At 44.3% G+C, this 26,234-nt stretch overlaps 2 non-coding genes across 2 annotated transcripts; one reads left to right on the forward strand and one right to left on the reverse strand.

Annotated features, from left to right (window-relative positions):
* Nucleotides 1-1,748: 1,748 nt before the first annotated feature.
* On the forward strand, nucleotides 1,749-1,820 carry trnag-ucc (transfer RNA glycine (anticodon UCC)). Its single transcript has one exon. It is a non-coding gene; the product is annotated as a tRNA-Gly (tRNA).
* Nucleotides 1,821-10,610: 8,790 nt separating this feature from the next.
* Nucleotides 10,611-10,682, reverse strand: trnag-ucc (transfer RNA glycine (anticodon UCC)). Its single transcript has one exon. It is a non-coding gene; the product is annotated as a tRNA-Gly (tRNA).
* Nucleotides 10,683-26,234: the final 15,552 nt, after the last annotated feature.

Genomic DNA, 26,234 nt, shown 5'->3' on the forward strand with positions numbered 1-26,234 from the left:
TTTCTCTAGCAGACAAGTCATCTAATTTACCTAAAACTTCCCTGAGTCAGTCTTCACTTTCCTCATTTTTCACTCTCTTTTCTCTGATTATATCCAACAACTCAACTCGCTCCTCCTTATATCTTTCTAGCGTTCCCTGAAGCTTTTGAAACTTTGTCAGCTCGGACAAAGACAGTTCCAGCTGTTTAGCTAGATTTAAGGTGAAACAGAAAAAGAAATTGAGGACCAGAACTGCGTTCACAAACCCTCCTATGTTAAGCTGGTTCGCTACCTTAGCTACTAAATCTACTTGCAGCTTCTCAATATCATCAAAGTTCAACTTTTCGATACCACTCCAGTAACCAGGATTGTCGTCGCTAGAAATAGTACTTATAAGCGACTCCACTTCAGACATTTTAGCAGCCATTGTCATTACGTCAGAGAAACTTTAAGAGTATTACTTTTTTTTTTCTTTTTCCAAAATACAGTATGGAATCTAGACACCCGAGCAGATGGATTTCCAATCAGCACACGTTACACTAAACGCTAGAAAACAGGGGGATTTCTTTACGCAGTTATCAGCACACCCGGTATTCGCTTATAGAAGCCGCGGTGCTGTGCTGAACTTGAACTCACAGCAACATCAGTTATTCTGTGTGACTGATTCTCATTTCATTTTAAACTCGCCCACCCAGGGACGCCATTAAATGTAATGGTTTGATGGGTTTACTGAGACAATTATTAATTGTAGCAGTAATCACGAGGTTGTTCGTTGGGGCTTTTAGAAAATCAATCGTCAGAACAACTAACAACGCACACACAGGGGTTCAATACACTAGATACATTTATTAATATAAATTGTGCACCAAACATATACTAGTCTGCCTGGATACGAGTGGCAGACCTTACTGTGAGGGTTATCAATATACAAGGTATATAATCCCGAAGAGATGCAAACACAAAGAGATACACAACAGAGAATATATGTCAATATATATCGTTCGGTTACCAAATCGCTAATCAGTGTTATTACCCACTGTTACTCTAAACTCGGAAGTAAATACATTACTCATGAATTAAATTGATAACAACTTGTGTTGAGGTACAATTGAATTCTCGAGACGCAATGTAGAACATGGGGTTTACTTATCCACTGTGTATGGATTTGGAATTTCCCGGCACGAACATCAAACCAGCTGACAGGCTCTGTTGCAGCCTCTGTTCCAGCGGTTGTCCAATGGGCGTTGTCCCGGCATCCTCTGGCTACCGGCCAACCAGTCAAGGTGCAGCTCGGAGTAGGACGGGCGGAGGAATCTGACTGCGGCGCGCAGGGCAGTCGTTGCTCTGAGGGGATCTACCAGCAGTCCGGCTGGCTGGTAGAAAGTCTCTATGCACAGAGTGTGACCGCGAGTCCTCACCAGTCACTCTTGTGCCTGGGAAGAAGCTGGTTCGTTCCCGGTCCAGCACTGCTTCTGAATAAGCTATTCAGGTTGTCGACGAGGGACCAGCTGTAGGGTCCAACTGTCCAACACAAACACAATCTGTAGCGTTTAGCGTGACATAGTCTTGCAGGCATTGTGCTGTCTCACTGCAATACTATACCGCTGGAGGAAACAGTCCATCTGGCCATGAAACTCATTTGAACGTCTAGCTACAGCAACTAACAATATCATGATTTATTCAGGATTTGTGGAATCAACACGTCCCGGAGACAGCTTCCGAAATCGTGAGCATTCTCTGGTGGTGTCCTGCAGGGCTTTTGCGGGTGTGCGTTGGTGGTATAGTGGTGAGCATAGCTGCCTTCCAAGCAGTTGACCCGGGTTCGATTCCCGGCCAACGCAGTGGCGATTGGTTTTAAATGCTGTCATGAGCCTTGGATTGTGACTAGCAAAGCGAAGCCTTTTGAAAGAGCTAAAGCACTGCAAAACGGAAGTGAAGGAGAATCTTACAGGGGATTCTGAGCGGTGTCTGCATACACGCAGTCCGATACGGGTGCTGAAAGCTTGAGCTACTCTCAATGTCATGCTGGCTTTCCCCGGAGTAAATCTGTTACATTGAAAGAATGCTTCTCGCAGGTTCAAAAAGGGACCCGTGTTAATTGGAGAAATCAATGATTTCGAATGAATTCTGTATGCGTTAAAAGACAGCTATACACAGAAAACATGCAGGACACTGCTCATGATGTTTCCCGAGCCGAAACACAGTGCGTTTTTTCAAGCCATCTGACGAAGCCCGCCCACTGAAAACTGCAGCAGATCGTGTAAAGACGTTCAACTTTGTAACTACTGCACGCACAGGAAGCAGAATAAATTCCTCTTTTCAAACTGTCAAAGGTTTGCTTTACGAACGCCGCAGGACATCGCACAATCTCTTTTGAACAGGGACAAACGATTTCTTATGGGGCGCAGTAAGTACTGTTACTGTCACTGCTCGATACCGACGTTGGCCTACTATACCATGTTCAGCCACTGCTAAAAAATGTACGGCTCTAGCACCGCAGCAAACAACAGGAGGGCCGATGTCGAACAGGCACACGTGTCAGACATGGAGAGTGATGAGAATGGGATTCGAACCCATGCCTGCAGAGCACAATGGATTAGCAGTCCATCACCTTAACCACTCAGCCACCTTGTCGACGAAAGTGGGCTGTCCGGACATGGGTTGGCGCGCTCCAGATGATCTTTTTCTTTTTTCCCCCACGTACTCGAGGGTCATTTTCCTGTTCCACATGTGATTTCAACATTTTCCTTGGGAGATGTCAAGCCAGCAAGCCACTGCTGTGGTTCAGTGGCCAGTGTGGAGTTCAGTGGCCCTGTTGTACACAGAAAGCACATTGAGCTCCTTGGACATGAAAAGTTCCAGATAAAAGCCATTTGTCATCCTTTCTCTTGGTGTCGATGTTGCTATTGTATGTAAAGGTGGCAACTTGCTCAGCGAGCAGGCGGAGCACACACCGAATGCAGATGTGTCTGAGTGGTGTGTCCAAGTGGCTGCAAAAGGACAACACTCCTGGGGCGCCGTGGCTTAGTTGGTTAAAGCGCCTGTCTAGTAAACAGGAGATCCCCGCCTACGGCTAGACTTAATAAAATGCAAGTATTCATTTCCTGTCTTTAACGCGACTTGTTTTTCTTAAAATGGATGCAACTTGCAAAACATGAAATACAAGCCTTGCTAATCAGCGCTAGCGGCTGGCAAAAAAAAGGAGTCAGCTATTTTTTTTTCTTTAACCTTAACCCTGCTAACGGAGAAGAGTTAAACGACCGAGTCTATGCAGCTTAAACGGTGCGCAAGTCGGGTTCTTAGCTGAAAGGGTGGTAAATCACGCTCACCCCAGTCCTTAATCTTTTAAAGAGGATACAAAATTGAACTTAGTCGCCACATCACATACATCCTGTTAAATGATAAAAAGGTAACATCTATCCTCGCTCCAGAGTAAATCTCACGTTGAGGGCATCTTTTTTTTCACTTTACCGTGAGTCGGGCTCGGCTGCACAGAGGAGAGAGCAGAGCAATGAGGTCACAGGGACAGGGGAGTCACACGCTGGCTGTTTGAACACGCGGAAGATCACTGAGGGATCCACAGTATGTGGACCCTCCGTTCGCCATCAGTCCACACTCCGGACTCTGAATCCTGCCATCCGAGTTAAGATCTCGGCGGAACCTGAGGCGCAGTTCCTTCTTAAAACGTAATCTGGTGAGCATTTCTAGAATCGCACTTGTATAGATGCAGCCTTTAATGTGTTGCTAGGTTAAAATTGATGACTTCTTGTATTTCAGTAGGCAACTGTCCTCTTGATTTTGGATTTAATTTCTTTATTACAGGGGCGCTTTTATGAAGACAGAGTCATGTTCAGGTACTTTGCTTGATGGAGGAAGCTCATTTCGGACTCTGTGATCTGCTCACCTGGAAAGGTCTGCTGTACTACTACAAGAGAGAAGTAGGGTCTGGAAGAAGGGACAATTTTATGATGCTTTGGAAGATAGTTTTTTTTTTCTTATACTGAAAATGAAAAGTAGTTGTTTCTATATGGACTCAGTCTTTGGAATTTGTATATTTATACATTTCAGTGAACCCTCAGCCATTCCTTCTGTATTGTAATTCAATTTCTCTTTTAAAATTCCTTCCCCACTTCTAGGACCTGCAGTTGCTGAACTCCACAATGGCTTCTATTGGAAAGTCTGTGACTGAGACCATTATTTATTTAGGAGCAATGAGCAATTCTTATATAAATGCAATAAAATCATTATGCTCAAACTATGAGAGAGAATTTTAAGGATAATTTAAGAAATCAGTCTTAGCTTGTTTCTATACACAGATGGTATTATTTATTTTCAAAGGAAACCCGCGAGGATTCCCCTGGTGTGCAAGATGTGCCTGAATACTTTTGATCAGCTTCCTGCTCACTTCAAGAGGGCGTGTATGAAGCACGCCACGGCAGAAGAGATCAGGTGGCCTCTCAACAGGCGAGGGAGGACATGATGAATCACCTGAAGAACGGGGTCATCGTGGATTACCACAGAATAGAGATCAAAGGACACTTTGTGGGCTTGAAATACAAAGAAAATCATGTTCTATGGGACAAGATAAATACAAAACTTAAGCTTTTATTTTAATTAGATTTATTTATAAAGCATAAGCAATCATTTATTACATTAATATATGTGAAAATAACATTTTAGTATCATACGTTTAGTATATTTAGTCCCTAATGCTGAAAGAAATGATCATAGAACATGACATCTAACCTTACCTGCTGTGTTTTTAATCCCTATTGCTCAATGCACGGTGAAAGCATTGCATACATATGTCTGACAATGAGGAATGGGCCCCTGAGACAGTCATTTGCCTGTTTCACAAATGATCGTATTTTACTAGAGATTCTGTTTGGGATTCAGATGTGCATTCGGACAGCAATCCCTTTCAAGAAATGATACGTTCTGGATGAGGTCAAAGGTGCTGGAACACTGTATTTAGGATGTGTTTGCAGAGACTGTGTGTCTCCTGCTTCAACGCAGTGAGAAATAGATGTGCTCCTGTAATTCATTGGTACATGCCCAGGGCAGTAAGCAGTCTGAGGATTTATTTCCAGACGGCATAGAGCAGTGAAGCAGTGAAGTAGTGCAACACACTGGATCATTATATTATTAGAATCTATTCTACTTAAATTATTACATTATACACAATTTGAGTTCATTTTAAAAAGTAAAAGGTAATGAAAGGAATGCATTTTCGTAAGAAAGATAATACCGATATGCATGTGATAATCCTCCTTATATCATGTAGTGCGTCATTTGGACACTTTGTGGGATTGAAATACAAAGAAAATCATGTTCTATGGTACAAGATAAATACAAAACTTAAGCTTTTATTTTAATTAGATTTGTTTATAAAGCATAAGCAATCATTTATTATATTAATATATGTGTGTAGCGGCGAGGCTTATTAATAAGGCAGAATTAAGTGTTCTGAGCCTTCCCAAATGAGGCCCCATTTCTCTGTTCATCTCTGTGGTGCAGCCACAGAGAGACTATTCATGCAGGGTGATTTAAGGTCCTAGGACAGCTCCCAAAGGGGGATGCACTTAGCTAAGCCTGGCTATCATGATCAATGGTCATCCATTGGCGCCTATCTGTCTAGGGAGTGCCAGTTGGACATCTGGACTGCATTACTAAGTGTCAGGACTAAGTGACTCATATCTCACCTTGATCAATCAATCAGGGACTGGTAGGGCCGAGTAACCCACGTGGGACTCTGATGCCCATGGAACTTTCAGCCAATCAATGAGCTGAAGTTCCTCCAGGTAAAAACAGGCAACACAGAGAGCCTGTGAGATTCAGTAAGATTCAGAAGGGAGGATTCAGAGGATTCTGTGGACAATTCTAAAGGGAATTCAAAGGAGAATTCCAGGGCAGGGCGGCCCAGGAGCAGAAGGCTCCGAAGGGCAGGACATTCTCGCAGCACGCCTCCTGACCATCCTGAGACTCAGCCCGGACAACCACGGAACGGCCAGTGTGTCCGAGTGCCAGAACTTTCCTTTGTTCTAAGAGTCTAGAGCGGAGGTTGCCAGAGAATAACCAGAGGATCCACCCGAGGTTAGCACCAGCAGCAGGCCTCGTGAACAGGTCGGAACTGTGGACAGCTGAATCACTATTCAGAACTAGCTCTTCATCAGAAACGAACCGGTCCTCTTCCTGACTTGCTGGGACCCACAGTCATCTTTTCTCCTGTGCACAAACTTTGCTAGTTAAAGCCCACAGTGAGCATCAGCAGCGCAGCGTCGCAAGCCGCACAGCACAGCCTGGCACGGAGCCAGAGAGCGCGGATTGGACAGCAACAGCCTGCAACTGTTTCTTTGTGCCCGCAGGAAGATCTGAATCCCCAAAGATTGGATGAGTATTCAACTTCAATGCATTACAGCTCGAGAATTCAATTGTTATCCCAACCAGTTGATATCAATTTAATTCCTAAGAGTTATGTACTTGTTTGAGTATCTAATGTAGAAGTTATAACCAAGTTCATTAACGAAACGGTCTTAATGAATGATATACTGAACGTATGTCCTCTTGATATGTGTAACACTTCGTAACTGACTGAATATATATCTTTTGTATTCTGATAACCCTCTCGATAAGATCTGTTAGGTTTACATGCATATTTTATGTATTAATAAATGTATCCTTGTGTATTAGTACCTGTGTGTGCGCGTTGTTTGAGTTATGTCACATGGTTGGATTCTAAAGCCATCAAAAGAATCAACTTTGTGATTTACTGCTACAATTAATAATTGTCTCAGTAAATGCCCAAACCCTACAGAACTGGTGCCTTCAGAGAGCCACTACATTTAATTTTGCTATGGCAACATTACATATTTGGCGTCCCTGAGCCGGTTTTCTTACATGTGAAAATAACATTTTAGCATCATATTATTACATACAGGTCTCTAGCTTCAACACAGTGATATATATATATACTCAGTGATTTATTGGTACATGCCCAGGTCAATAATCAGAATGAGGATTTATTTCCAGATGGGCTACAGGTAGTGTTGTGAAATACTTCAACACACTGGATCGCAGATTTAGACCCCCTGCACTCTTACTCCTTAAAAACCAAAGAAATGAAGATATGTAGCAATCACATTGCAACAGGGCTGACAGTGACTTAATGCTTATACTAGTGGACTTCTGGTACCTTTAGGGTACGGTGTTCCCTGAAGGGCTCTCAAACCCCGCATTTCAGATGCCTAGCTGTTTCGCTGATGTGTTGCACCTCAGAATCACTTTTAAACCTTACCTCTGGTATCTTTAATCCCTATTGCTCAACGCATGGTGAAAGTATTGCATAAATGTGTCTGAAAATGAGCAATGGGCACCTGAGAGACTCATTTGCCTGTTTCACAAATGATCATATTTGACTAGAGATTCTGTTTGGGATTCAGTTGTGCATTCTGACAGCAATCGCTTTCAAAAAACGATACATTCTGAATGAGGTCAAGGTGCAGGAACACTGTATTTAGGATGTGTTTGCACTTATTCTGTGTCTCTAGCTTCAACACAGCGATATATGTATATGCTCACTGATTTTTTGGTACATGCCCAGGGCAATAATCATTATGAGGATTTATTTCCTGATGTGCTAGGGGTAGTGTTGTGAAATACTTCAACACACTGGATCGCAGGTTTAAACCGCCTGCACTCTTACTCCTTAAAAACCAACAAATGCAGATATGTAGCAATCATATTGTAGCTGACACTCATTTGCCTGTTTCACAAATGATCATATTTTACTAGAGATTCTGTTTGGGATCCGGATGTGCATTCTGACAGCAATCTCCTTATCGCGGCTTTGCCCTCTTGCCTCTTTGGACAATATCTCCATCTTGTGGTCGTTATTGGTAATGTCTAGACAACATCTCCATCTTGTGGTCGTTGTTGGTAATGTCTTCTTATGCCCTTTTTTATTTTAATTCTCTATTAGTTGATTCTAGAATCTCTACAATGGAGATGAAAACATCAGTTTTATAGCAGACAATATGACATTATTTATAGTCCAATTAGAAACTTATTACCCTGTTTTTAACATAATAACAAATTAAAATTGATTAAAACTAAGTTTGGAACACCAGGGAACATAACAAATGATTTTTAGGAAAACCATGAGGTTCTCTGTGTCCAATGCCTGCAAGGGGAGAAAGCTAGAATCCTTTGATTTTTTCAAAATTTGAAAATAAACATCATATAACAACAGCTTTCATTCCTAGGAGTGAAAAATAACCATTTTTGAAGACATAGTAGTTTCTAAAACACTACAATAAAGTTAAAAACATCAGTTTTATATTACATTATTTTTAGTGAAATTAGTCATTTTTTGCACTATTTTTAATAAAATATCTAATTAAAAGTGATTAAAATAAGTTTGGAACAACAAGGAACACAAAAAAAAAAGATTTTTAGGAAAACCATGAGGTCCTCTGTGCCCGATGCCTGCAAGGGGAGAAAGCTAGAATCCTAAAAAAAAGTTATCAATTCTGGAGCCTAAGAGGAAAACAAGACAAATGTATATCTCCAAATAATTTTATGTGCTTCAGAAGAGCCCAGGAAAGTTTTTTGCATACATGAAACCACGCCCGTTTGCACATAAGCAGACATGGTTGCACACACGACTGCATGAAAGCACACGTGCATGCGAAGTCATCCTGTTGAGCATTTGAAAAGCCGCACCACGCCGCACTTGAAATAGCTCTTACATTAGTGGTAGACGCAGGAATCGCCTTTTTATTTACGCTCTTACCAACGCGATGGAAAGCAAAACAAAGCAAAGCAGAGCAAAACAAAACGAACAAACGAAAACCCTCACGTCCCGCACTTGCATATAACGCCGTTACGTGCCCAAGCGGTATTGTACGTCATCCTAGCACTGCACCCCGGGGCGTAAGGTATATGGGAACGAGCACACGCCACGAATCGTCTCGAATCACTCCCTACAGCTGTAAGGCGCCTTGAAGCTTGCACCCCCAACATTCTTCTTTGCGCATCTGTGAAAGGTAAACTCTTGAGCAAACTCTGAACCAGCTCTAAGGAAACTAATCTGATTAGATGTTACTTTGACTCATCTTTTTACTCTCAGTGCTGGATTGCTCAAACTCCAGCTAGGGTTAGGTTTAACATTCCCACGCTACTTAGACACTTTGTTTACGCTCAGTGCTGGATTTTGGGAACTTCAGGACGAGTGGGAATTTTCTCCTATCTGTCAATTCTGTTTTGTTTTGGAGACTCTTGGCTGCCTATATTGTACAGTGCAGCGTGAAGGAAACATTTTCCAAAACTGTGTCAGCTCAAAAGTTGTAAGAAAACCTCTCCAGCTGCTTTACCTCTCTTCATTTTTGTCATTTAATGTGACAATCGATGTATAACTGGAGCCTCACATATTCAAATGGTGAGGCTCCAGTTCGACACCACTTTACAGTATATGACAAAAGCATGGCAGACTGTGCCGGACCAGCTGGTAACTTCCGCTTATTTTTACCATATTAAACATTGGAAATCTTCCCACTTGCATTTGTGACACTTGATTTTGGCTCCACCTAAGACACTCTTAAATCTTCAAACACTTTTCTCTTCTCCCGCAACACTCTTGTCTGTCGGCACTGTGTGGCAGCGTTGCAGGACAACCCATCTCACCACGGAAAGGAACCTAACAGCTTTGGTAAGAGAGGAGAAAAGGACATGGCCCGTACGGGGCTCAAACCCACGATCTTGGCGTTATTAGCACCACGCTCTAACCAACTGAGCTAACTGGCCTCGTGACAGTGCCCCTCTCTGTGCTGCAAAAAATCGAACTCAGGGAATTTCTTTTGTCCTCCTTTGAATAGAAAGCCGTGTAATTCAGTGTACGGGCTTTCTCATGCAGTTTCATGGTTTCACAGCATTATTCAGCTGATTTTAAATGTACCTAAAGGAGAAACATTATTGAAGACCATCAATTACCAAGAGCTTTTGTCAAAGGTTTTGGTGGTCATTTTTAATGACCACAGAGCACTATGACCTCGGTTTTAAATCTCATCCAAAAGACAGCGCCCTTTTACAACACAGCTTCTCAGTCACTATATTGGGAGATTGGGACCCGCACAGACCTCAGGGTGAGCGCCTCCCCGCTGGCCCCATTAACACCACTTCCAGCTGGAAGCTTTGTTTTTCCCTGTAGCTCACCCTCATCCAGGTACTGACCTGGCTCACACCTGCTTAGCTTCAGTGGGTTTTCAGTTGCGAGTTGCAAAACTTGGGATGCAAGTGATGGAGCCGTTTGCTGCAAAAGCCACTGCATTGGCCAGGAATCGAAACCAAGCCTCCTGCATGGCAGGCGAGAGTTCTAACAATGAACCACCAATGCTCAATGCCTGTACCTTCAAAAAAGACGCTTTTTTGGTGCTGTGTGCAAAAAGCGTCGACATCTACTTCCAGCTGCAAAATGCCATCCGCGGACGCTGTGAATTTATTTATTTAGACGCCGCTCAGAATCCCCTGTAAGATTCTCCTTCAATTCCCTTTTGCAGTGCTTTAGCTCTTTCAAAAGGCTTCGCTTTGCTAGTCACAATCCAAGGCTTGTGACAGCATTTGAAAACACTTGCCACTGCGTTGGCCGGGAATCGAACCCGGGTCAACTGCTTGGAAGGTAGCTATGCTCACCACTATACCACCAACACATGCCCGGGGGAGCCCTCCAGGACACCACCAGAGAATGCTCACGATTTCAGAAGCTGTCTCCGGGACGTGCTGATTCCACACATCCTGAATAAATCATGTTATTGTTAGTTGCTGTAGCTAGACGTTCAAATGAGTTTCATGGCCAGATGGACTGTTTCCTCAAGTGGTATAGTATTGCAGTAAGACAGCACGATGCCTGCAAGACTATGTCACGCTAAACGCCACAGATTGTGTTTGTCCGTTCGTGTCAGTCGTCCTGCAGCCACGGGAAGTGGGACACAAACATGCTGCAATGCTTTCAAGACATTAGGATTTGTTTGTGCAACATCCGAGAAGAGTACTTGTGGCTTGAATGTGACTGACCAAGGTGTTTAAAGACAGAGACTGAAAACTGTTAAAGGATGAGTCAAAGTAACGTCTAATCGGATTAGTTTCCTTAGAGCTGGTTCAGAGTTTGCTCAAGAGTTTACCTTTCACAGATGCGCAAAGAAGAATGTTGGGGGTGCACGCTTCAAGGCGCCTTACAGCTGTAGGGAGTGATTTCAGACGATTCGTGGCGTGTGCTCATTCCCATATACCGTACGCCCCGGGGTGCAGTGCTAGGATGACGTACAATACCGCTTGGGCACGTAACGGCATTATATGCAAGTGCGGGACGTGAGGGTTTTGCGTTTGTTCGTTTTGTTTTGCTCTGCTTTGCTTTGTTTTGCTTTCCATCGCGTTGGTAAGAGCATAAATAAAAAGGCGATTCCTGTGTCGACCACTAATGTAAGAGCTATTTCAAGTGCGCCGTGGTGCGGCTTTTCAAATGCTTAACAGGATGATTTTGCATGCACGCGTGCTTTCATGCAGTCGTGTGTGCAACCATGTCTGCTTACGTGCAAACGGGCGTGGTTTCATGTATGCAAAAAACTTTCCTGGGCTCTTCTGAAGCACATAAAATTATTTGGAGATATACATTTGTCTTATTTTCCTCTTAGGCTCTAGAATTGATAACTTTTTTTTCATTTTTGGCATTTTTCATCATTTTCCAGAAAGTGGTTGCAAGCCCGATATCATGCGAAGAAACTTCAGGATTCGGGGATCAGTCAATGGATTTTCTTCAAAGTTGGATTTTTGCACTCTGTGGACCAAGAGATGTTGTTCTATAATGTTTTTTTTTTTTCAAATTTAAAAATATCATTTTTTCATGGAGCTTTGAATGGGATGGATTCACCCTCCTTTAGCTAGGACAGAGCTCCAGGAGCCTGGGTAGGATTCTAGCTTTCTCCCCTTGCAGGCACCTGGCACAGAAGACAATATTTTTTTCCTTAAAATCTTTTTTTTTGTGTTCCTTGTTGTTCCAAACTTAATTTTAATCACTTTTAATTAGAGATTTTATTAAAAATAGTGCAATAAATGACTAATTTCACAAAAATTAATGTAATATAAAACGGATGTTTTCAACTTTATTGTAGTGTTTTAGAAACTAATATGTCTTCAAAAATGGTTGTTTTTCACTCCTATGAATGAAAACTGTTGTTATATGATGTTTTTTTTTTCAAATTTTAAATGATCATTTTTTCATGGAGCTTTGAAGGGGATGGATTCACCCTCCTTTAGCCAGGACAGAGCTCCAGGAGCCTGGGTAGGATTCTAGCTTTCTCCCCTTGCAGGCACCTGGCACAGAAGACATCATTTTTTTCCTTAAAATATTTTTTTTTTTGTGTTCCTTGTTGCTCCAAACTTAATTCTATTCACTTTTAATTAGAGATTATATTAAAAATAGTGCAATAAATGACTAATTTCACTAAAAATACTAAAAGTAATATAAAACGGATGTTTTTAACTTTATTGTAGTGTTTTAGAAACTAATATGTCTTCAAAAATGGTTATTTTTCACTCCTAGGAATGAAAGCTGTTGTTATATGATGTTTATTTTCAAATTTTGAAAAAGCAAAGGATTCTAGCTTTCTCCCCTTGCAGGCATCGGACACAGAGAACCTCATGGTTTTCCTAAAAATCATTTTTTATATTCCCTGGTGTTCCAAACTTAGTTTTAATCAATTTTAATTTGTTATGTTACAAACAGGGTAATAAAGTCTTAATTGGACTATAACTAATGTCATATTGTCTGCTACAAAACTGATATTTTCAGCTCTATTGTAGAGATTCTAGAATCAACTAATAAAGAATTGAAATAAAAAAAGGGCATAAGAAGACATTACCAACAACGACCACATGATGGAGATATTGTCTAGACATTACCAACAACGACCACAAGATGGAGATATTGTCTAGACATTACCAATAACGACCACAAGATGGAGATATTTTCCAAAGAGGCAAGAGGGGCAAAGCTGCGATAAGGTAAAATCATTTTTTGAAAGAGATTGTTGTCGGAATGCACATCCGTATCCCAAACAGAATCTCTAGTAAAATATGATCATTTGTGAAACAGGCAAATGAGTGTCAGCTACAATATGATTGCTACATATCTGCATTTGTTGGTATTTAAGGAGTAAGAGTGCAGGTTTAAACCTGCGATCCAGTGTGTTGAAGAATTTCACAACACTACCTCTAGCACATATGGAAATAAATCCTCAGAATGATTATTGCCCTGGGCATGTACCAAAAAATCAGTGAGCATATATATATATATCACTGGGTTGAAGCTAGAAACACAGAATAACTGCAAACACATCCTAAATACAGTGTTCCAGCACCTTTGACCTCATCCAGAACGTATCATTTCTTGAAAGGGATTGCTGTCCGAATGCACATCTGAATCCCAAACAGAATCTCTAGTAAAATACGATCATTTGTGAAACAGGCAAATGACTGTCTCAGGGGCCCATTTCTCATTGTCAGACACATGTATGCAATGCTTTCACTGTGCATTGAGCAATAGGGATCAAAAACAGAATGGAAACAGACGAGGATGGGATTTGAACCCATGCATGCAAAGCACAATGGATTAGCAATCCATCGCCTTAACCACTCGGCCACCTCATTAACAAAGCTGGGCTGTCCCAACTGGGTTGGCGTGCTCCAGATGATCTTTTTCTTTTTTTTCCCTCGTACTCGGGGGTCATTTTCCTGTTCCACATGCGATTTCAACATTTTCCTTGGGAGATGTCAAGCCAGCAAGCCACTGCTGTGGTTCAGTGGCCAGCGTGGAGTTCAGTGGCCCTGTTGTACACAGAAAGCACATTGAGCTCCTTGGACATGAAAAGTTCCAGATAAAAGCCATTTGTCATCCTTTCTCTTGGTGTCGATGTTGCTATTGTATGTAAAGGTGGCAACTTGCTCAGCGAGCAGGCGGAGCACACACCGAATGCAGATGTGTCTGAGTGGTGTGTCCAAGTGGCTGCAAAAGGACAGCACTCCCGGGGCGCTGTGGCTTAGTTGGTTAAAGCGCCTGTCTAGTAAGCAGGAGGCCCTGGGTCTGAATCCCAGTGGATAACCGCCTACGGCTAGACTTAATTAAATGCAAGTATTCATTTCCTGTCTTTAACACAACTTGTTTTTCTTAAAATGGATGCAACTTGCAAAACATGGAATACAAACCTTGCTAATCAGCGCTAGCAGCTGGCAAAAAAAAAAGAAGTCAGCAATGTTTTTTTTCTTTAACCTTAACCCTGCTAATGGAGAAGAGTTAAACGACCGAGTCTATGCAGCTTAAATGGTGCGCACGTCGGGTTCTTAGCTGAAAGGGTGGTAAATCACGCTCACCCCAGTCCTTAATCTTTTAAAGAGGATACAAAATTGAACCTAGTCGCCACATCACATACATCCTGTTCAATGATAAAAAGGTAACATCTATCCTCGCTCCAGAGTAAATCTCACGTTGAGGGCATATTTTTTTTCACTTTACCGTGAATCGGGCTCGGCTGCACAGAGGAGAGAGCAGAACAATGAGGTCACGGGGAAAGGGGAGTCACACGCTGGCTGTTTGAACACGCGGAAGATCACTGAGGGATCCACAGTATATGGACCCTCCGTGCGCAATCAGTCCGCACTCCGGACTCTGAATCCTGCCATCCGAGTTAAGATCTCGGCAGAACCTGAAGCGCAGTTCCTTCTTAAAACGTAATCTGGTGAGCATTTCTAGAATCGTACTTGTATAGATGCAGCCTTTAATGTGTTGCTAGGTTAAAATTGATGACTTCTTGTATTTCAGTAGGCAACTGCCCTCTTGATTTCAGATTGAATTTCTTTATTACAGGGGCGCTTTTATGATGACAGAGTCATGTTCAGGTACTTTGCTTGATGGAGGAAGCTCATTTCGGACTCTGTGATCTGCTCACCTGGAAAGGTCTGCTGTACTACTACAAGAGAGAAGTAGAGTCTGGAAGAAGGGACAATTTTATGATGCTTTGGAAGGTAGTTTTTTTTTCTTTGAAATCGAAATGAATCAGAATATCAGAGCAAAAGACAAGCTCTTGGTTTGGTTTAAAGAGATATGGTTTTAAAACAGACAAAATGTAGAAAACAGGTGTTTCTCACTTTTGGAAAAGAATGGACCGGGGGTATTTTACTAGTTGCAGTGCTGAGCTCACCGGGTTGCAGTCCTGCAGTGTTGCACCAGGGTCAGTGGTGCAATGGATAACACGTTTGACTACGGATCAGGAGATTGTAGGTTCGACTTCTGCCTGGCTCGGGTCGTTTTTAAACGCATCAGGCTACTCCCTAAGTAGCCTGTGCTACTTACTGTATTGTAATCGTACCCAGTAAGAGATTTCCTTCATGTAAATGAACTGCACTTGACAGCTTTAGAAAAACACCTGGGCTCAGTACGGTGCTGAGAGCTCAGCGTTGCTGTTGTTCTAATTAGCACGCACTGCATCGGCTATGACCCGAACTTTTCAATTATTCTGATCAGTAAGTCAACACGTACTCCACATGAAAGGTAGAAATATTCTCTTGTCTGTCTCTTGTTTGTATAGAACTGAATGTCCCTGACAATGTACTGTTAGTTTTAATTGAAGAACGGCATTTGTGTTCAAATATACCAGACAAGTTTACGTAACTGCTCATGCGACACTCAGTTGTAATTAGTCAAGAAATAAAGTCGAACAACAGCTGCGGGTTTGATTCTGAACGTATGAGATTGCAGCGCCTTTTACTTCCAATGACAAATGATAGAGATTCGAAGAGAGATCCTTCAGACCAGCAAGCAAACCCACGGCTATTTCGGTTTTCTATCTAGGCAACGTTGGTGTCTACAATAGCATACATGAAAGCGTGATGCAATTTCTGTGGCTACATTTGTTGCACGTCATGCACAGTACGAGTGTTTCTAACACCAAATAAAAAGTCAACAATTAGCGATCACGCCTTCTCCTCAGTTAACCCACTGAAACCCTTGCTGTTAACAGTTCTTTACTGCGTGCTTTACCAGCACCTACATATCGTGTCGGTTCTTTCAGCTTTATTCATTAGGTTTTCAAAGGCATAAGTAGAGCACCAGAGGTGCGAACGCAAAATGTGTAGTTATCTGAAGAATTGATTTCCATGGCAGCGGGTCCAAGCGATTTCCCGTTGTTATAGTACCAGGAAAGGAAAAGCGGCACTTCGCCTCTGCCGCGCAGGCACAAGGCGACGTGCGGCAGACGCCGGAGTCGGCAGGTTTCGAACCTGCGCGGGGAAGCCACAACGCATTTCGAGCCCATCGCCTTAACCACTCGAGCACGACAAATGCGAGCTCGCCGCCGCCGCATTCCTCCTATAATCAAACACGGACTGCGATTTGGCTGCGGAAACCTTTTTAAAGTTGCTCTCCGTTAAAAAAAATACCTTTCACAAGATCCGTGCCGGCAGACAGACACGCCTCAGAGGGTTTAAGGCTGGCTTCACGTTCAAATGATAAAGTCCCCCAGTCCGGATGTCAAAATGCAACTTTGGCAGACAGAAAAAACATCAACAAACCACAAATGTGGAAAAGGATTTTACAAGCTGCACCACACTGCACTTTCAAAAGCATTTACATTCGTGTTAGACGCAGGAATTGCCTTTGATTTGCGCGCTTACGAACGCCATGGAAAACGAAACCAAACTAAAGCCCTCAGCTCCTGCACTTGATTATAATGCCGTTACGTGTCGAAGCAGGAATTTACGTCATCCTACCACTGCAACACGGGGAATAGAGGGAAATGAGCACAATCTACGAATTGTCTCTAAACAGTCCCTACAGTTGTAAGACGCCTGGAAGCGTGCACCCCCATCATTAATCTTTGCGCATCTGTGCAAGGTAAACTCTGGAGCAGTCTCTGAAACGGCTCAAAGGAAACACGTGATTGATTCCATGTGCATCTGGGGTTCATTTCTTATTTACATTTAATTCAAGGGAAAGGCTTGGGTCAGTTTCAGACGGCCTCCAACAGCGAGATTCAAGCGTCCCATCTTCAGCCCAATCTGCGCCGCCAGAACGCCAATGGCTCCTCTGGTCTCCGGGGTGCGGTTGTGACTCCGTAACCTAAAGTGTTGGTGGCAGACAAATGGAGACTAACAGGTGATGTCCTAGGACATGACTACATTGTGACACTCGGTGGGGATGGTGACCATTGCTTGGAAAAGAGTGCGAGGCCCCTTTAGAAAAACATTTTGTTAACAGGCATTCTGCCTCAGCCTAAACACCTATAGCTTGCAAAACACATGCTATTAGACAGGCACCTCTGCAAGACCTTAAGAGTCTCTTAAACTAGTGATAGAAAGGTGTTCCCAATGGGCGATGTTCGGCTTTCAAATCATCTCTCCGTGGAAGCGCCGAGATGCAGCTGTTTAAGGCTTAGAAGCAGCTGACTGTTTCACTACCTAGCTGATCACTGTCAGTCAGGGAGCTCAGAGGTGAAAAGCCTGTCTGAGAGACAATTCGTCGTCAATCACTTCAATATGTTCCGTACCAGCTCGGCGCACCTGAGATCATCTTGGTAGCCGTGTAGCTCAGATGAGTGAGAGCGTGTGTGTGTGTACCACCGTGATTGGATGCCGGTCCTTCTCAGGTCACAGTAAACCTTCTGCTGCCTAACTTCCCTAATTTTGGGGATCCCTTTGAAAAAGCAAAGGAAAAAAAAACTGGCTCTCATCAGCGTGATTGACCCTACCCAGTGTGCCCCAGTGGCCTAATGGCTAAGACACTGGCCTCCTAAGCCAGGGATTGTGGGTTTGAGTCCCATCTGGGGTGCTCCTGTCCCATTTTGAGCGTACAAATGTCCTTGTGATTTGCAAAGCTACAACCCCACCTTACTCAGTGAGCGTCTCTGCTTTTCTCTCACATACAGTTGGGAGAAAAACTTTTGTAAACAGCTCTTCGGAATGATGTGGATTTCTGCATGAATGGCTCCTAACATGTGATCTTATCTTTATCTAAGTCATAATAATTAATAAAGAGAGTCTGATTTAACAAACAACACACGCCCAACATTTGACATTGCTGTTTCTTTATTGACCAAATGGTTTAAACAATCAAGGTCATTGATGGAAAAAGTACGTGAACCCTTATATTAAGGAGCTAGTGGAACCTCCTTTATGACAGAAACCTCAACCCCCACTTTCTGTAGCGGCTGGTCAGACCTGAGCAGCGGTTAGGAGGTATTTTGGCCTATTCCTCTATGAAAAACTGTTTCAGTTCATGTATATTTTTGGGATGTCTTGCGCTGAACGGCCTGCTTCAGATCACGCCACAGCACTTCAATGGGATTGGGGTCAGGACTCTTACTTGGCCATCCCAAAATACGGAATTTCTTCTGTTTCAGCCACTCTGTTGTTGATGTACTCCTTTGTTTTTGTCATGCTGCATGACCCAGCGTCTTTCGAGTTTTAGATCACAGGCAGACACCCTGACATTCTGCTGTAGAATTTCCTGATACATCTTGGAATTCATCGGTCCCTCGATGATTGCAAGCCGTACAGCCTCCGCTATGCTTCCCAGGTGGGATGAGGTTTTGGAGTTGGTATGCAGTGTTTTGTTATCTCCAAACATAACGCTGTGCACATTTACCAACAAGTTCAACTTTTGTCACGTCTGTCCACAGAACATTGTTCCAGGAGTTGCTGTGGAACATCCATGTGGTCTTTAGCAAACTTGAGAGGGGCAGTGGTGGGTTTTTTTGGGGGGAGAGCAGTGGTTTCCTCCATGGTGACCTCGCATGATCACCGCTCCTGTTCAGATTTCTTCTTATGGTGGACTCATGGACACAGACGTAAGACAAAGTCAACCACCTGTTCGCTAGATCCCATACCCACTCAGCTAGTCAAAGATTCCCTCGAAGGACTGGCAGGACCTATAATTAGTATGATGAATGCATCGCTTGCGTCAGGCGTTGTACCTGATCAATTTAAGGTAGCGGTTGTTAGACCGCTCCTTAAGAAGTCAAATTTGGATCCAGAAGTTCTTAACAACTACAGGCCTTTCTCAAAGGTCCCATTTCAATCTAAAAGTCTTGGGAGAATAGTTGTTGCCCAATGTCAATCGTATCTGGATTCAAATAAATAAACTGCATTAACAAGAGTCGTAAATGATATTCTCTTAGCTACTGATGCGGGGAATGCAACAGTGCTTGTGCTTCTAGATCTTAGAGCTGCCTTTGACACGGTTGACCTCTCTGTTTTGTTACACAGGCTTGAGTTTGAGGTTGGCTTATTTGGAACCGTCCTTAAGTGGTTTACTTCACATTTAACTCATCGTTTTTATTATGTTCAAATATCTAATAATTGTACTGCTTCATCAACGTCACCAGTTCAATTTGGGGTACCAGAGGGATCAGTGCTGGGACCAATATTGCTCTCTCTCTCTACATGCTGCTGCTAGGTAGGATAATCCGAAAAAATAATATGAACTTTCATTCATATGCTGATTGCACTCAAATAAACATTTTGTTTACACCAAACGACAACTCTTCTATTATCACTTTAGTTAAATGCATTAATGAAGGAAATACTTGGATGTGTGAAAACTTTTTGTTACTCAACTCTGAGAAAACTGAGGATCTGTTGATCGGAGGCAACAATACTGATAGGACTACTATAACTTCAGCACTTAACTCAGAGGATTTAAACATTTGCCTCAAAGAGACAGCACGTAACCTAGGCGGCATATTAGACACAAGGCTCTTAACAACTTGCATTGTTAAGTGCCTTGGGAAGCCCTTGTTGTGAAAGGCGCTATATAGAAATACATTGATTTGAACTGAATTGACAATGTAAAATGTTGTGTGTGTTGTTTGTTAAACAAGACTGTCTTTATTTATAAAAAAATAAAAGGAATTTGCTAGGAATGCAAACGTTAGGTTGCGCTTCTTCATGCTGCATCGTCGGCATGAGTGGAGCTTTTTAAACGTCTGTACTTACTGCACCCCATAAGAAATCGTTTGTCCCCGTTCAAAAGCGTTTGTGCGATGTCCTGCAGTGTTCGCAAAGCAAACCTTTGACAGTTTGAAAAGAGGAATTTATTCTGCTTCCTGTGCGTGCGTGCAGTAGTTACAAAGTTGAACGTCTTTACACGATCTGCTGCAGTTTTCAGTGGGCGGGCTTTGTCAGATGGCTTGGAAAAACGCACTGTGTTTCGGCTCGGGAAACATCATGAGAAGTGTCCTGCATGTTTTCTGTGTATAGCTGTCTTTTAACGCATACAGAATTCATTCGAAATCATTGGATTCTCCAATTAACAAGGGTCCCTTAAAGGATGAGTCAAAGTAACGTCTAATCGGATTAGTTTCCTTAGAGCTGGTTCAGAGTTTGCTCAAGAGTTTACCTTTCACAGATGCGCAAAGAAGAATGTTGGGGGTGCACGCTTCAAGGTGCCTTACAGCTGTAGGGAGTGATTCGAGACGATTCGTGGCGTGTGCTCGTTCCCATATACCATACGCCCCGGGGTGCAGTGCTAGGATGACGTACAATACCGCTTGGGCACGTAACGGCGTTATATGCAAGTGCGGGACGTGAGGGTTTTCGTTTGTTCGTTTTGTTTTGCTCTGCTTTGCTTTGTTTCATGGTCAAGAGGCGTAAGGTAAGTCGTAATCCAGGGAGAACACTGGTGGCAAACAGTCCGAGGTGAGAGGCGAGGTCCAAAGTCGAAAAGGCAGAAGGGGAGTCCAATATCCAGAATAAACGAGGTAATGGAAAAAACGCCAGGTAGAGCTCTCAAGGAGTAGACTCAATACCAGCGGGAAGCAGGTAAAGATGGTAAAAATAGCACTGCGTACCGCACGGTGGAGTGTGTGCAGGTGGGTTAACTCGTGCGGCGGCGTTTGTTAATAATCACCCACTGCTGGTGCTGATTAGATCGCTTAAGAGTTGGTCTTAACTGCCTGGCGGTCATGACAAGCTCCTCTTTAAGCTGTGGTTTAGTTTTGCATTCATGTGTTTCTAGAGCAGTTATTTATGGGGGTGGGTGGGTCTTTCACAGAGGCTCAGGACAAATCCCCTGCATGAAAGTCTACTGTGTGCGTTCAAACAGGTCAAGAGCCAGGCAGGAGGACAATGGACAGAAGCAGCAACGAACTAAAAATAAAAGAACGAATATGAAAAAGCCACCATCTTTTTCTTTTTGACATTTTCCGACTTTCATGCAAGCCAGGACAAAGTTGCTCGTAGCTACTTGTGGATTCAAATACTCTATCGAGTGCTTTGATGAGTTTTTGCAATTTGATTGTCGTCCTGTCAGCCTGTTTCTGTTTTTTTTTTCAATCTAGTGATGGAAAGTAAGAGGGAAATGATGGAGCAATCAATAACCGCTCCGGAAAAATGGCAGAAAGAAATGGCCCGTCACTAAGGACATTTGTGAAGCAGAGGAGTGACATCACCACAAAGGCGACTTATTCTGCTGATCGTTTTGGTGAATAATGATTGAGGCGCGTTAAGAGAAAGGTAGCTGCGTCAGCATGCTTAGGCTGCAAAGGATAAAGCAAAGGTTTACTCCATGCTGAAAAGAGAAGAAAAGAAGCACAACGTTTCGGCTGTGGAGCCTTCTGCTCCATCTTCTTTAGCGATGGTGATGATGTTTACATTGGAAAAACTGAGACATGCATACTGGAGGGGCTTGAACCACCAACTTTTCAGTTAACAGCCAAATGTACTAACCGATTGCACCACAGAGTCTGACGGTCTTTTGTGCTCCCTACATTTGCAGGTTTATGGTCAAAGAAAACAATCGTTTGCGCTTCTTGTAGCCAGCAATATTTTTTCACTGACAACCAAGAAATTGATTTCATCTTTCACAAAATGTATGGATTTCTTCAAAAACAAGTTATTCCAGAAAGGAAATGAATTCTTGCATTAAACTGAACAAAGCTGTACATGTTTGTCTGAAATGATACATTTGGCACAACAAGACACGGAGAGAGGCACCGCTGGTATTCAGACCCAGGATCGCCTGCTTACTAGGCAGGCACTTTAAGCCACTAGGGAGCACCGCACTTTTACAGACACTTGGACACATCTGCGCTCGGTGTGCACTTAACATAATCTCTGAGCCCGTTGCCTCTTTCCCGTTTAATAGCAGAACTGACGCCAAGAGAAATGATGAGAAATGGCATTTATCGGGCACTTTTCATGTCCAAGGAGCTCAATGCCCTTGACACCTCCCCAAGGCGACGGAGCTGTGCATTCTTTGGCGACACCATTTTTTCTTTTGTTTAATTTCTATACTTATTGGTAGAATAAAAACGATATGTCATGTACTGTAAGGTAAATGTCTCTGTAACGCTGCTCTGTAGAGGTGAAAAGGATCCGATGCAGATGCAGGAGTCGCAGGGAGGTAAGTAAACGTACCGAGCAAATCCAGGAGCTGAGCCGTAGTCCGAAGGCGAAGGTAAGTCGAGATCCGGTAAAGGCACTGGTGGCGAACAATCCAAAACGTGAGACAGAATCGTAGTCGAAAGGAGAGCTTCAGGGTCAAATCCAAAACAGGCAATGATAGCAAACAAACCAAAGGGCGAGACGAGATCCGAAGTCCGAAGGCAAAAGGTGCAGGCAGAATTCCAGGAAGGCAAAAGAGGGGTGAGAACGCTAGGCTGAGCAACAAGAAGAGAACTCAATACCGAGCAACGGGAATCAGGTGCGAATGGTATAAATAACCCGGCGTGCCGCACGGTAGAGCAATTGCAGGTGTGTTAACTCGTGCGGCGGCGCTTGTTAGTAGTAATCCGCTGCTGGTGCTGATTGGCTCGCTTACGTGTTGATCTCCGCTGGCTGGTGGTCGTGACAGTACCCCCCCCTTCACGGGCGGCTCCCGACGCCCGAGACGGCCGATTAGGATAGTCCCTGTGAAAGTCACTGATTAGTGTAGGGTCCAAAATATCCTTCTCTGGAACCCAAGATCTCTCCTCGGCACCAAAACCTTCCCAGTCGACAAAATACTGCAGGGTACCGCGGTTCCATCTGGAGTCAATGATCTTGTGGACCGTATAAGCCGGGCGCCCCTGAATGCGACGAGGAGGTGGCGGGCGATGTTGGGGAGCCGCAAGGGGCGAGCGGTAAACAGGTTTCAGGAGGGAGACATGAAATGAGGGGTGGATTCTGAGGGTAGGGGGGAGAGCAAGACGGAAGGTAACCGGGGTGATCCGGGAACGAATCCGGAAGGGACCAATATATCTAGGCCCAAGCTTTTTGGAAGGCTGATGTATAGGTAGGTTCCGTGTCGATAACCAAACAAACTGTCCTTTCCGAAAACGAGGGGCTGGTCTGCGGTGTCGGTTGGCGAATTTGGCGTGGCGCTGGGTTGACTTAATAAGAGCTGTCCTCGCTATTTTCCAGGTCCTTCGCAGTTTGGCAATATATTGTTGCACGGACGGCACTGCCGTGAGTGGAGGTGTGACAGGGATGAGAGTGGGCTGATAACCTAAAGAACAAAGGAAGGGAGAGAGACCTGTGGAGGAGGAGGTAAGAGAATTGTGGGCATATTCTGCCCAGGGAAGTAGTGATGACCAATCATCCTGTGAGCTGGAGGTGAAGGCTCTCAAAAAGGTCAGGAGGCTTTGATTGGTCCTTTCCACCTGACCATTGGCCTCAGGATGATAACCAGAAGTCAAAGATACATGAGTCCCTAGAGTTTGACAGAAAGCCTTCCAAAAGGCCGAGATAAATTGCGGTCCCCTGTCCGAGACAACGTCATCAGGCAAACCATGTATCCTAAAGACCTGTTGTACAAACAAAGATGCCATTTCCTGGGCTGTGGGCAATGCTGGGAGGGGGACAAAATGGGCTGCTTTGGAAAAACGATCGGAGACCACCATGATTACCGTATGACCCTGACTGTTAGGAAGGTCCGTAATGAAGTCAACAGCTATGTGGGACCAAGGGCGGTGTGGGATTGGAAGGGGGTGAAGGAGGCCAGCCTTCCTAGAGCGCGGAGTCTTGCTCCTGGCACAGACCGGGCAAGCCCGGACGTACTCTGCTGCATCAGATCGCATGGAAGGCCACCAAAAGTCCCTGGTGAGGAGGTCCAGAGTGCGTCTGCATCCCGGGTGGCCGGCAAACCGGGAATCATGTCCCCACTGCAAAACCGCAGAACGTAAGTTGTTCGGGACGAAAAGCTTATCCGGGGGGCAGCACAGAGGAACTGTAGTTCCGTTGAGGGCACGCCTGACCTGATCTTCAATGGAGCAATGAATCGCTGCCACGATTCTGTTAGGAGAGATGATTGGTTCAGGTGTGTCGTCCAGGTCTGGGGGGTCATGGAGCCGAGAGAGTGCATCAGCCCTCCCATTCTTCGAGCCAGGAGTGTAAGTGATAACAAAATTGAAACGAGAAAAGAAAAGTGACCAACGGGCCTGACGCGAGTTGAGGCGCTTGGCAGATTGAATATAGGACAGGTTCTTATGGTCCGTAATAATGACAAAGGGGTGCTGAGCCCCCTCCAGCCAGTGTCTCCATTCCTCGAGGGCCAGCTTGATAGCTAGGAGTTCCCGATTGCCCACATCATAGTTAACCTCAGCAGGAGAGAGCTTCTTGGAAAAGAAAGCACATGGATGAGGGAGGCGATCCTCTTCGAGGCGCTGGGAGAGGACTGCACCAACCCCATGGGCAGAGGCGTCAACTTCAACAATGAAAGGCCGGGAGGGATCCGGATGCCGTAGGAGAGGAGCGGAGCTGAAGAGACGTTTCAAGCGCAGGAATGCCTGGTTAGCCTCCGGATTCCATTTACCCCGACTAGGACGGTTGCGGGTCAGAGCCGTAATGGGCGCCACCACGGAGCTAAAGTTCCGGATGAATCGCCTGTAGAAGTTGGCAAAACCTAGAAAGCGTTGGATTTGCTTCAAATTACGTGGCACAGGCCAATCATTGATAGCTGCCACCTTGGCTGAGTCCATCTCGACTCCAAGAGGAGAAATAATGTAGCCCAGAAAGTGAATCTTAGAAGCATGAAAAATGCATTTCTCAAGCTTGGCGTAGAGCTGGTGTCGATGAGTCTGGACAAGACCTCCTGGACGTGATGGACATGTTCCTGAGGGTCGGTGGAAAAAATGAGGATGTCATCCAAGTATACCAAGACAAATTTTCCAATAATGTCCCTGAAGATGTCATTTATGAAGGATTGGAAGACTGCCGGGGCATTAGCGAGTCCAAAAGGCATCACCTGATATTCATAGTGGCCGTGCGTGGTCATAAAGGCTGTCTTCCACTCATCCCCTTCACGGATCCTGATTAAATTATAAGCCCCTCGTAGATCTAGTTTTGAGAAAATGGAGGCTCCACGTAGGGACTCCAGAGCGGCTGGGATTAAAGGCAAGGGGTAGGGATGTTTGACTGTAATGGAGTTCAGGCCTCTGTAATCAATACACGGCCTCAAGGAGCCGTCCTTCTTCCCTATGAAGAAGAACCCAGCACAGGCTGGGGACGAGGAGGGACGAATAAAACCAGAATTCAGGGCCTCCTTGATATAATCCTGCAGGGCTTCATTCTCCGTCTGAGTGAGCGGGTAGATCCGTCCTTTGGGTGGGAGTGCTCCTGGAAGCAAATCTATTGCACAGTCATAGGTGCGGTGAGGGGGGAGCGATAGAGCTTTCTGTTTGTCAAAGGCTTGCTTCAAATGTGCATATTGGGGGGGAATAATAGAGTGTTCTTCCAAGAGGTTTACTGAAGCAGCAACCTTAAGTGGAGGACGACAACAGTTGTCACGACAGGCCTGGCTCCAGGCAATGATCTCATTCTTGGCCCAGGAGATGTGGGGATCATGCTTTTTGAGCCAGGGAAGGCCCAGGATCACAGGGTAAGCAGGGGAGTCCAGGAGAAGGAGTGAAATGTCCTCCACATGAGTGGCACCAACAGTAAGGGATAGGGGAATGGTCTGCCAGGAAATACGTCCAGGAGCGATCGGTGACCCATCCAACGTTTGAATGCAGATAGGGGGTGAAAGCGGAGCAAGAGGAATATCCCACTTCTTAGCAAAAGAGGCATCCATAAAATTCCCAGCTGCCCCTGAATCCACCAAAACCGAAAGGGGAAGGTGCGTGTCCATCCAGGAAATCTCAGCTGGGAATAAAGGCCCTGAAGAGGATTGTGAAAAAACAGCACTACTGACACTAACAGTAGGCAGTGGGGGAGCTCGAGGTGGATGTGGGGGTCTCAAA

The sequence above is a fragment of the Lepisosteus platostomus genome, unplaced genomic scaffold, assembly GCF_059453375.1.
Source record: "Lepisosteus platostomus isolate fLepPlt1 unplaced genomic scaffold, fLepPlt1.hap1 Scaffold_30_H1, whole genome shotgun sequence".
In the NCBI taxonomy this organism is placed as follows: domain Eukaryota; kingdom Metazoa; phylum Chordata; class Actinopteri; order Semionotiformes; family Lepisosteidae; genus Lepisosteus; species Lepisosteus platostomus.